The following is an 8799-nucleotide window of genomic DNA, read 5'->3' as shown; positions in this document are numbered from 1 at the left end:
CTCCTTGACCACGCTTTGCCGCCGCACACGCATCCGGCCTCTATAGATTGTCCACGCGAAGTCCTAGGTAGATCGTCTTCCGCAGAATGCTAGCTCGCGTACTCAACCTTTGATTGTTCTTTAAGAAGATGGAGGATGGACGTGAGGAAGAAGTAGAAGAAGGGATGGCGGCCCTCAGGAAATTTTTCAGAATTTTTTGAAACCTCTAAATATTGTATATATTGAACCCTAGGCATGGGGGTCTTTTATAGCCAAAAGATCCCCCCACGCCTCATACCTAATTTAACCAATTAATTTGGCTGATAAAATTCTCAAAAAATTTTGATGATTCGGCAGGTAAGAGGAGATAAACATATCTTAATTTCGTGCATTTTGAATCCCTAAGAGGGCATTTGGTAACCCCAACAGGATCACCATGGTGATCTAAGATTCCCGATGATCCGAATACTGGGGTGATTTGATCCCAATGATCTAAGATCATTGTGTTTGGTTAATCATGGTCTAGTGATTAAAAATTCCTGGGTATCCATGAGTAACTTGTTTGGTATGGTACAGGGATCTAAGATCACCGACCACATAATACCACAAATACCCTTGATGTATCTTAGTTAGATTTTTTATGTGTTTTTAATTCTCATAAATTAAAAATGTAAGTCAATATGCTAATTTCTATAATAGCTCCGTAATTTTGTCACATATTCTACTTTTAGTAGCCCTTAATAAGTTTCTTTTGCTTATTCCCCTATAAAAAATTTCTTTTTGATTCTTTGATGACCATTCATGCTAATAAAATTTACTATTGAGACACGAACTGACCCCCTGAGAAAGAGAATGCAGAGACGAGGTGTGGCGGGAATGGATATGTAAATGTTTCCTTTTGTCTCGTTTAAATACCAACATATGAAATGGATTAAGTAGCTCTTCAAGGCGTTGGAAGGAATGTAACAACTTCTCTTGTGCTCTTACGAAGAAAAAAAACCCGTTTCATGCCCTTGTCGGAATCTATCTAATACATGATCCATGTTGGGGTGTATGCATGTGAATTTGGAAGTAGAGATAGATTCAACAGAAGCCATGTTTGATCAAACAGCCTGAGTTGAAGCTCTTGCACCATATAGTTCTGATAGCAACTTTAAAACTTTCTATAACCAAGACCATCAAGCCATGTCCAAGATGAGCTGTTGCAGCATATAATTTCCATTTGATCATGAGAAAAGAGAGGGGAATGGTTCAATATCCTGGATATAATTTAGATAGAAAAGGCAAAACAACAGCATATATACTAATAACATTAAGAATTGTAACACCCGAATCAATAAAAAGCCATAAACATCAAAACTCCACCAAATCCACAAACATCTAAAGTATAACTATAAGGAGGTCTAGGTAGCATCACACTAGATCAAAGTCAAATGAAAGTCTATATGGACCGCCCTCTAACTACTTTAGCACATATCTTCTCTTGAATTGTTGAGGCAGGGTAAAAAAGAAGTCAATTTTGGACTTATCTTTACTAATGACCTCGCCAACAATCAACATATCATCCTCACTCAAATCTTCAATCTTCATAATCTCCTCAAACAGAGCCATACGCCTCTCATCATTTGCCCCTTCTTCTCAAAAAAGTTTGCAATTTTCTTGAAGTCTTCTCTACTCCCTTCACATGCACTGCTTATCCTTCCCATCTTAGTGATTAAGTTCTTGAGGATGATAGTGGTATTTTGATGATTAATACAATAATCAAGAGTATATTACAAGTTAATTCGATACATCATTTATAAGTCTGTTACTCTCAGTACATTAGTATAATAAGATAAAGATGCATTTCATTGTTTATATGGATGAATCTAACCTTAAGTTGCAGCAAAGTGTGGATTGAGTCGACCCCAAGGTTGATTGGGTCGACCCCGGCACATCAAGAAAGCATCTGGCACACTTCTGCAAAAATGGCACGGATGAACAGTAGTTGGGTCGACCCAAGCAAAGAATGAGTCGACCCAAACCTCAAGCCTCTCAAGCCTCAAGAAAACAGTTCTCTGGAAACCCTGAGAGGGTCGACCCAAATGAAACTTGAGTCGACCCTAAGTTAATATGAGTCGACCCAAAGGCAATGACATTCAAAAATAGGTTCTCTGGAAACCCTGAGAGGGTCGACCCAAGTGGAAGTTGAGTCGACCCAACTGAACCTTGAGTCGACCCAAAAAGATATTGAGTCGACCCAAGTGAAGGAAGGCTGAAATGCAAGGTTCTGTGGTTCTGAGAGGGTCGACCCAAGTAAAGGTTGAGTCGACCCAAGTGAAAGTTGGGTCGACCCCAGTAAAAGTTGAGTCGACCCAAGCACGAACAGAAGCATAACGGCTAGTTCTGCAGAAGTACTTTTTGACCTTCCAACAGTGAGTAATGGCTAGTTTTTGAATTCTAACCATTGGGGCTTGTCCAATGGATGAAGAAAACTATTTAAAGTGGTACTATTCATGAGAGAAAATATCCTTTTGCAAAATATCAAAGATTACACAAAAAAGACAAGTGCCCTAATCTTCTTCATCCAAGTGCTTCATTCAAGAGTCAAAAGAAAGTGGTTAAGCAGATTTCAAGACACATTAAGAGCTCCATCCACCCTTGAAGAGTGAAGCATTCTTGACAAAGAAGAGAGAAGTCTCATCAAGCGATAACTATTCTCTAAACTCTTCTTTGTAGATTATAATTATTATATTTGCTCATCTAGGAGCTTAAACTTTCTTACTTCTTTTATTAATCACCTTGTAAAGGTTTGTTGGTGAGCCCGCAAAACCAACGGTGTAGGTTTATTGGTGAACCCGTAAAACCAATTGTAAAGGTTCGTTGGTGAGCCCAAAAAACCAACATAGGTTCGTTAGTGAGCCCGTAAAACCAACATAGGTTTTTGGTGATCCCGGAAAACCAAAGTGTAAAGATTTTTGGATTGTGAGCCCGAAAAACAATCCAACTGTAATCCGCGGAATTATAGTGAATTCCCAAGGGATCGCTTGGGGAGTGGACGTAGGTGCTTAGGAGAGCACCGAACCACTATACTTCTTGTGTGTTTGTATTGTGCTTTGTATATTTCACTAACACATCAATTGACATAAGTAAGATAGTAAAAAATTAAGAGAAACCAATTCACCCCCCCCCCCCCCTCCTCTTGGCTTGTCACCTTGGGCAACAAGTGGTATCAGAGCAAGGTTCTCCTATAGTATTTGTTGATCTCACAATCAAGAGTCAAAGATCATGACAACCCAAGTGGGATGTTCTATGAGTGAGAGGCAATCTACAAATAGACCTCCTCTATTTAATGGCACAAATTACACATACTGAAAAGCTAGGATGAGGATATTCATTCAAGCTCTAGACTATGAATTGTGGTATATTATAACTAGAGGACCTCACACACTCACAATTAGTATAGAGGGCACTATCATACCCAAACCAGAAATGGATTGGAATGAAAGTGATAGAAGATTAGCACAATTAAATGCTAAAGCGATTAATGTACTTTACTGTTCACTAGATGTAAGTGAATTCAATAGAATATCTACATGCATCTCTGCAAAAGAAATTTGTGATAAACTTGAGGTCACACATGAAGGAACTAATCAAGTTAAGGAGTCAAAAATAAACATATTAGTACATAAGTATGAATTATTTAAAATGGAATCCACTGAGTCCATAACTGATATGTTCACTCGTTTTACTGAAATCATAAATGGGCTAAAGAGTTTAGGAAAGTCTTATACTAACTCTGAATTGGTGCGAAAAATTCTCAGGTCTCTACCAAGAGTTTGGGAGGCCAAGGTAACAGCAATTCAGGAAGCAAAGGACCTCAATACACTGCAATTGGAGGAACTTCTAGGATCACTCATGACCCATGAGTTGACCATGAGGCAAAATTCAGAAGATGAGGTCAAGAGAAGAAAGACCATTGCCCTAAAGTCTACCACTCCAAAACAAGAAACTGAGTCGGAAGAATCTGATGATGATGATGAATTTGATGAAGAAGGAATGGCTATGCTTGGAAGAAAATTCAAAAAATTTATGAGAGGTAAGAAGAGATTTCATAAAAAGAAACCCTTCTTCAAAGGTAGCTCAAGCAAAGAAAAGGGTAAGGACAAAGAAAAGGAAAAGGAAACACCTATTTGTTATGAGTGTAACAAGCCCGGGCATTATAAGATAGATTGCCCAGAATTAAAGTGGATGGCAAGAAAACTTAAAAAGAAGAACTTCATGGCTGAATGGAGTGAAAGTGAGGAGTCAAGTTCGGAAGAGGAAGATCATCAAGAGACGGCCCAAATATGTCATATGGCCAATGACGATGAGGTAGATTCTGAACTTGAATGTGATTTTACTGTTGATAAATTACATGATGCATTTTTAGAACTCATGGAAGAACACAAAAAACTAATCAATAAAAATAAAGTTCTAAAAGAAGAAAATCAATCTCTTATCAAAGATAAGCTGAAACTATCTCATAACTATGAAACATTAAGTAGGAGACTCACAAATGAAATCAAGAATCTAATTGCTGAAAATGTCAAGTTAAAAGAAGATGCTGAAAAATATAAATCCTTAGTAGACAAGTTTACACTTAGCTCAACCAAATTAAATATGATTCTTGATAGTCAAAAAGTTGTATATGATAAGGCTGGATTAGGATATAAAACAAATAGAAAACAAAAATATTTAAAGAACATATTTGTAAAAGCTAAAAATAAAAATATTACTTGTCATTGTTGCAATAAATTAGGACATAAAGCTTATGAATGTAACTATAGAAAGTCTAGCCAAAATAAATTGAGTAATAATTATAAGCTTAAATTCAAGAAAGTTTGGGTTCCAAAAGGAACATCAAGTACTAACCCTAAAGGACCCAACATAGTTTGGGTACCTAAAGCTCATTTTTGATCTTGATTGCAGGGGTGTCTTGCAGCTAATAAAGTGGATAAACGATGGTATCTAGATAGCGGCTGTTCAAGACACATGACCGGTGACGTAGACCAATTTGTCACCTTGGAATCTAAGAAGGGTGGAGTAGTAACCTATGGAGACAATGAAAAAGGGTATATCATTGGAAAGGGTAAAATTCTCATTACTTCATATACCTTCATAGAAAATGTCTTATTAGTTAATGGTTTGAAACATAACCTACTTAGCATAAGTCAATTTTGTGATAAAGGATTTAAAGTCATATTTGAAGCATCAGTATGCATAATCACAAATCCTAAAGATAATAGCATTGTACTTATAGGACAAAGGCAAAGAAATATTTACATGGTAGATCTTCATGAATTAGGCAAGAAAAATGGATTATGTTTAATTACTAATGAAGAAAAGAAAAATGAAACAAGTTGGCTTTGGCATCGTAGACTAGGACATGCTAGTATGGAATTAATATCAAAACTAGTCAAGAAGGAATTAATAAAAGATGTGCCAAAATTGATCTTTGAAAAGGACAAAATTTGTGGACTATGCTCATTAGAAAAACAAACAAAATCATCCTTCAAATCAAAGAATATAGTATCAACAACTAGGCCTTTTGAACTCATACATATGGATCTATTTGGACCCACTAGAACTGCGAGTCTAGGAGGGAAGAAGTATGGACTAGTTGCAGTAGATGATTTTTCAAGATGTACATGGGTTTCATTTTTGGCACATAAGAATGAAGCATTTTCAGCATTCTTGAAACATTATAATTATATCATAAATGAAAAGAAGCTCACCTTAATAGCAATTCGAAGTGATCATGGAACTGAATTTGAAAATCAACACTTTGAAGAATTTTGTAATGAAAACGGTATCTCACATCAATTTTCAGCACCTAGAATGCCTCAACAAAATGGGATTGTTGAAAGGAAAAATAGGACCTTGGCAGAAATGGCACGCACGATGTTGTGCGAGTCAAATTTTCCAAAGTACTTTTGGGCTGAAGCTATAAGCACTGCTTGCCATATTCTAAATCGGGTTTTAATACGATCTATAACCAAGAAAACTCCTTATGAACTTTGGAAGAATAAGAAACCAACCGCTAAATATCTTAGAGTATTTGGATGTAGATGTTTCATTTTAAACAATGGCAAGGAGGATCTAAGTAAATTTGATGCCAAGTCAGATGAAGGTATCTTCTTAGGATACTCCACATCTAGCAAGGTATACGGAGTGTTCAATAAAAGAACTCTTGTAGTCGAAGAGTCAGTTAATATCATATTTGATGAGTCTGATAGTGAGTCTGCTAGGAAAGAAAATATTTTTGATGATGATGCAGGAATTATTAACTTTGAAAAATTAAATCTTGATGATGTGCCAATTCAAGATAAGGAAAATGATAGCGTGCCACCACAATCTCAAGACTTGCCAAAGGAATGGAGGTATGCATATGGACACCCTAAAGACTTAATCATTGGTGATCCATCTCAAGGAGTAAGAACTCGATCCTCTCTTAGAAATTTAAATGATTATCTTGCTTTTGTTTCACAGTTAGAACCTAAGACTTATGAAGAAGCTGAAAAATATACCAATTGGATAAATGCTATGCAAGAAGAATTAAATCAATTCAAAAGAAGTAATGTATGGACATTAACTGAGAGACCAAAGCATAACTCTGTAATTGGAACAAAATGGATCTTTAGAAATAAATTAGATGAAAATGGAATAGTTATAAGAAATAAAGCTAGACTTGTAGCTAAGGGATACAATCAAGAAGAAGGGATAGATTTTGATGAAACATTTGCTCCCGTAGCTAGATTAGAGGCTATTAGATTACTTCCAGCTTTTGCATGTTTCATTGATTTCAAATTGTATCAAATGGATGTAAAAAGTGCATTCTTAAATGGTTTTATAGAGGAAGAAGTATATGTAGAACAACCTCCTGGTTTTGAGAATCATGAATTGCCAAATCATGTGTTTAGATTACATAAGGCATTATATGGATTGAAGCAAGCACCTAGGGCTTGGTATGATCGATTAAGCAAATTTCTACTAAATAATGACTTCAGTAGAGGAAATGTAGATAAAACACTTTTTCTCAAAAGAAAAGACGAAAATCTACTAGTGGTACAAATATATGTAGATGACATAATCTTTGGTGCCACAAATAATAATCTTTGCAAAGAGTTTGCTAATTTAATGCACGGAGAATTCGAGATGAGTTTGATGGGAGAACTAAGTTTCTTTCTCGGATTACAAATCAAACAAACTAAAGAAGGTATCTTCATTCATCAAACTAAGTATACAAAGAAAATACTAAAAAAGTTTGGGAATGAAAATCACAAGGGAGTAGGCACTCCAATGAATCCTACTAGTAAGCTAGACAAAGATGAGAAAGAAAAGAGTATTGATATTAAGCTTTATAGAGGATTAATTGGATCCTTGCTCTACCTTACCGCTAGTAGACCAGACGTCGTGTTTAGTGTAGGAAATATGTGCTAGATACCAATCAGATCCTAAGGAGTCACATTTAAGTGCTGTTAAAAGAATCCTTAGATATTTAAGAGGAACTGCAAACATAGGATTATGGTACTCGAGAGACTCATGTCTAGATTTGCTTGCCTACTCAGATGCTGATTTTGCTAGATGCAAATTAGATAGGAAGAGCACTAGTGGAACATGTCAATTTTTAGGAAATAACTTAGTATCATGGTTTAGCAAAAAGCAGAATTCAGTAGCACTGTCGACGGCTGAAGCTGAATATATAGCTGCCGGCAGTTGTTGTGCTCAAGTACTATGGCTTAAGCAACAACTAGAGGACTATGGAGTTAAACTAGATAACATTCCTATAAAGTGTGATAATACTAGTGCCATCAACCTTACTAAAAATCTGGTTCAGCACTCTAAAGCCAAACACATTGAAATAAGATATCATTTTATTAGAGATCATGTACAAAATGGAAAAATATGTATTGAGCATGTATGTACTGAGAAATAATTAGCTGACATATTCACGAAACCTTTGAGTGAAGATAGATTTTGCACGCTTAGGAGAGAATTAGGCATATGTGATCCTTTTTATTGAGGAGATATAAAAGGGAGCAAGCAGTCTCATGATACACTCCTCCCATTTCTAAAAACCCATGAAACATTAGTCAAACTTGTCATCTATAGATTCCTTACTCATGTATCATTGTCCCAGTAAGAGTTTGTAAGGATTGGAAGAAAGGAAAATTTTTAAAAAGGAAAAAAGAAGAGAAAGAAAAATTTCTGAACTTGGGTCGACCCAACCCAGAATAGGGTCGACCCAACGTTGAGTCGACCTAAGAAAAATCTAGGGTCGACCCAACGACGGGACCCCACTGTTAAAAGGGGGACCCGTGAGCCATCTAGGGCACTGTTTTCACTTTGTCCTCTTCCGAAAACCCTATTTTCCACTCTCAAATCTCCTCCAATCATCTCCAAACAGTAGATTATATCAAGATCTTGAAGAAATGGGACCCAAGAGAGCCGTAGCCAAGCGATCCGGGAGAGTTTCACGGATCACCCGTGCGGATAGGGCTGCTACAGAGCCGTCTACAGTGTCTCCACAAGGTGAGACACGTGTAGAGCCTCCTCCTCCTCCCTCCCCTTCAGTTCAACTTGCAAAATTTGCGGAGAGACCGGTTACCACGGGGAGAAGGATCCACTCCGAGTTTTTGGATCAAGAAGGGTTCCGTTTGGGGGAATGGATCCGAAGGCAAGGATGGGAGTAGCTTTGCTCCCTAGATGTGGTGATCTACCCAGGATTAGGCCGTGAGTTCTATGCCTTCCTCAAAACTGGAATAGAAGGGCTTATATCTGAAGTTCGCGGAGTAAGGG

This window comes from Phoenix dactylifera, chromosome 13 (genome assembly GCF_051530095.1).
Source record: "Phoenix dactylifera cultivar Ajwa chromosome 13, Ajwa_hap1_PhDact_Kaust_v1.1, whole genome shotgun sequence".
Taxonomy (NCBI): Eukaryota; Viridiplantae; Streptophyta; class Magnoliopsida; order Arecales; family Arecaceae; genus Phoenix; species Phoenix dactylifera.
Note: the sequence above shows the minus strand (reverse complement) of the source record.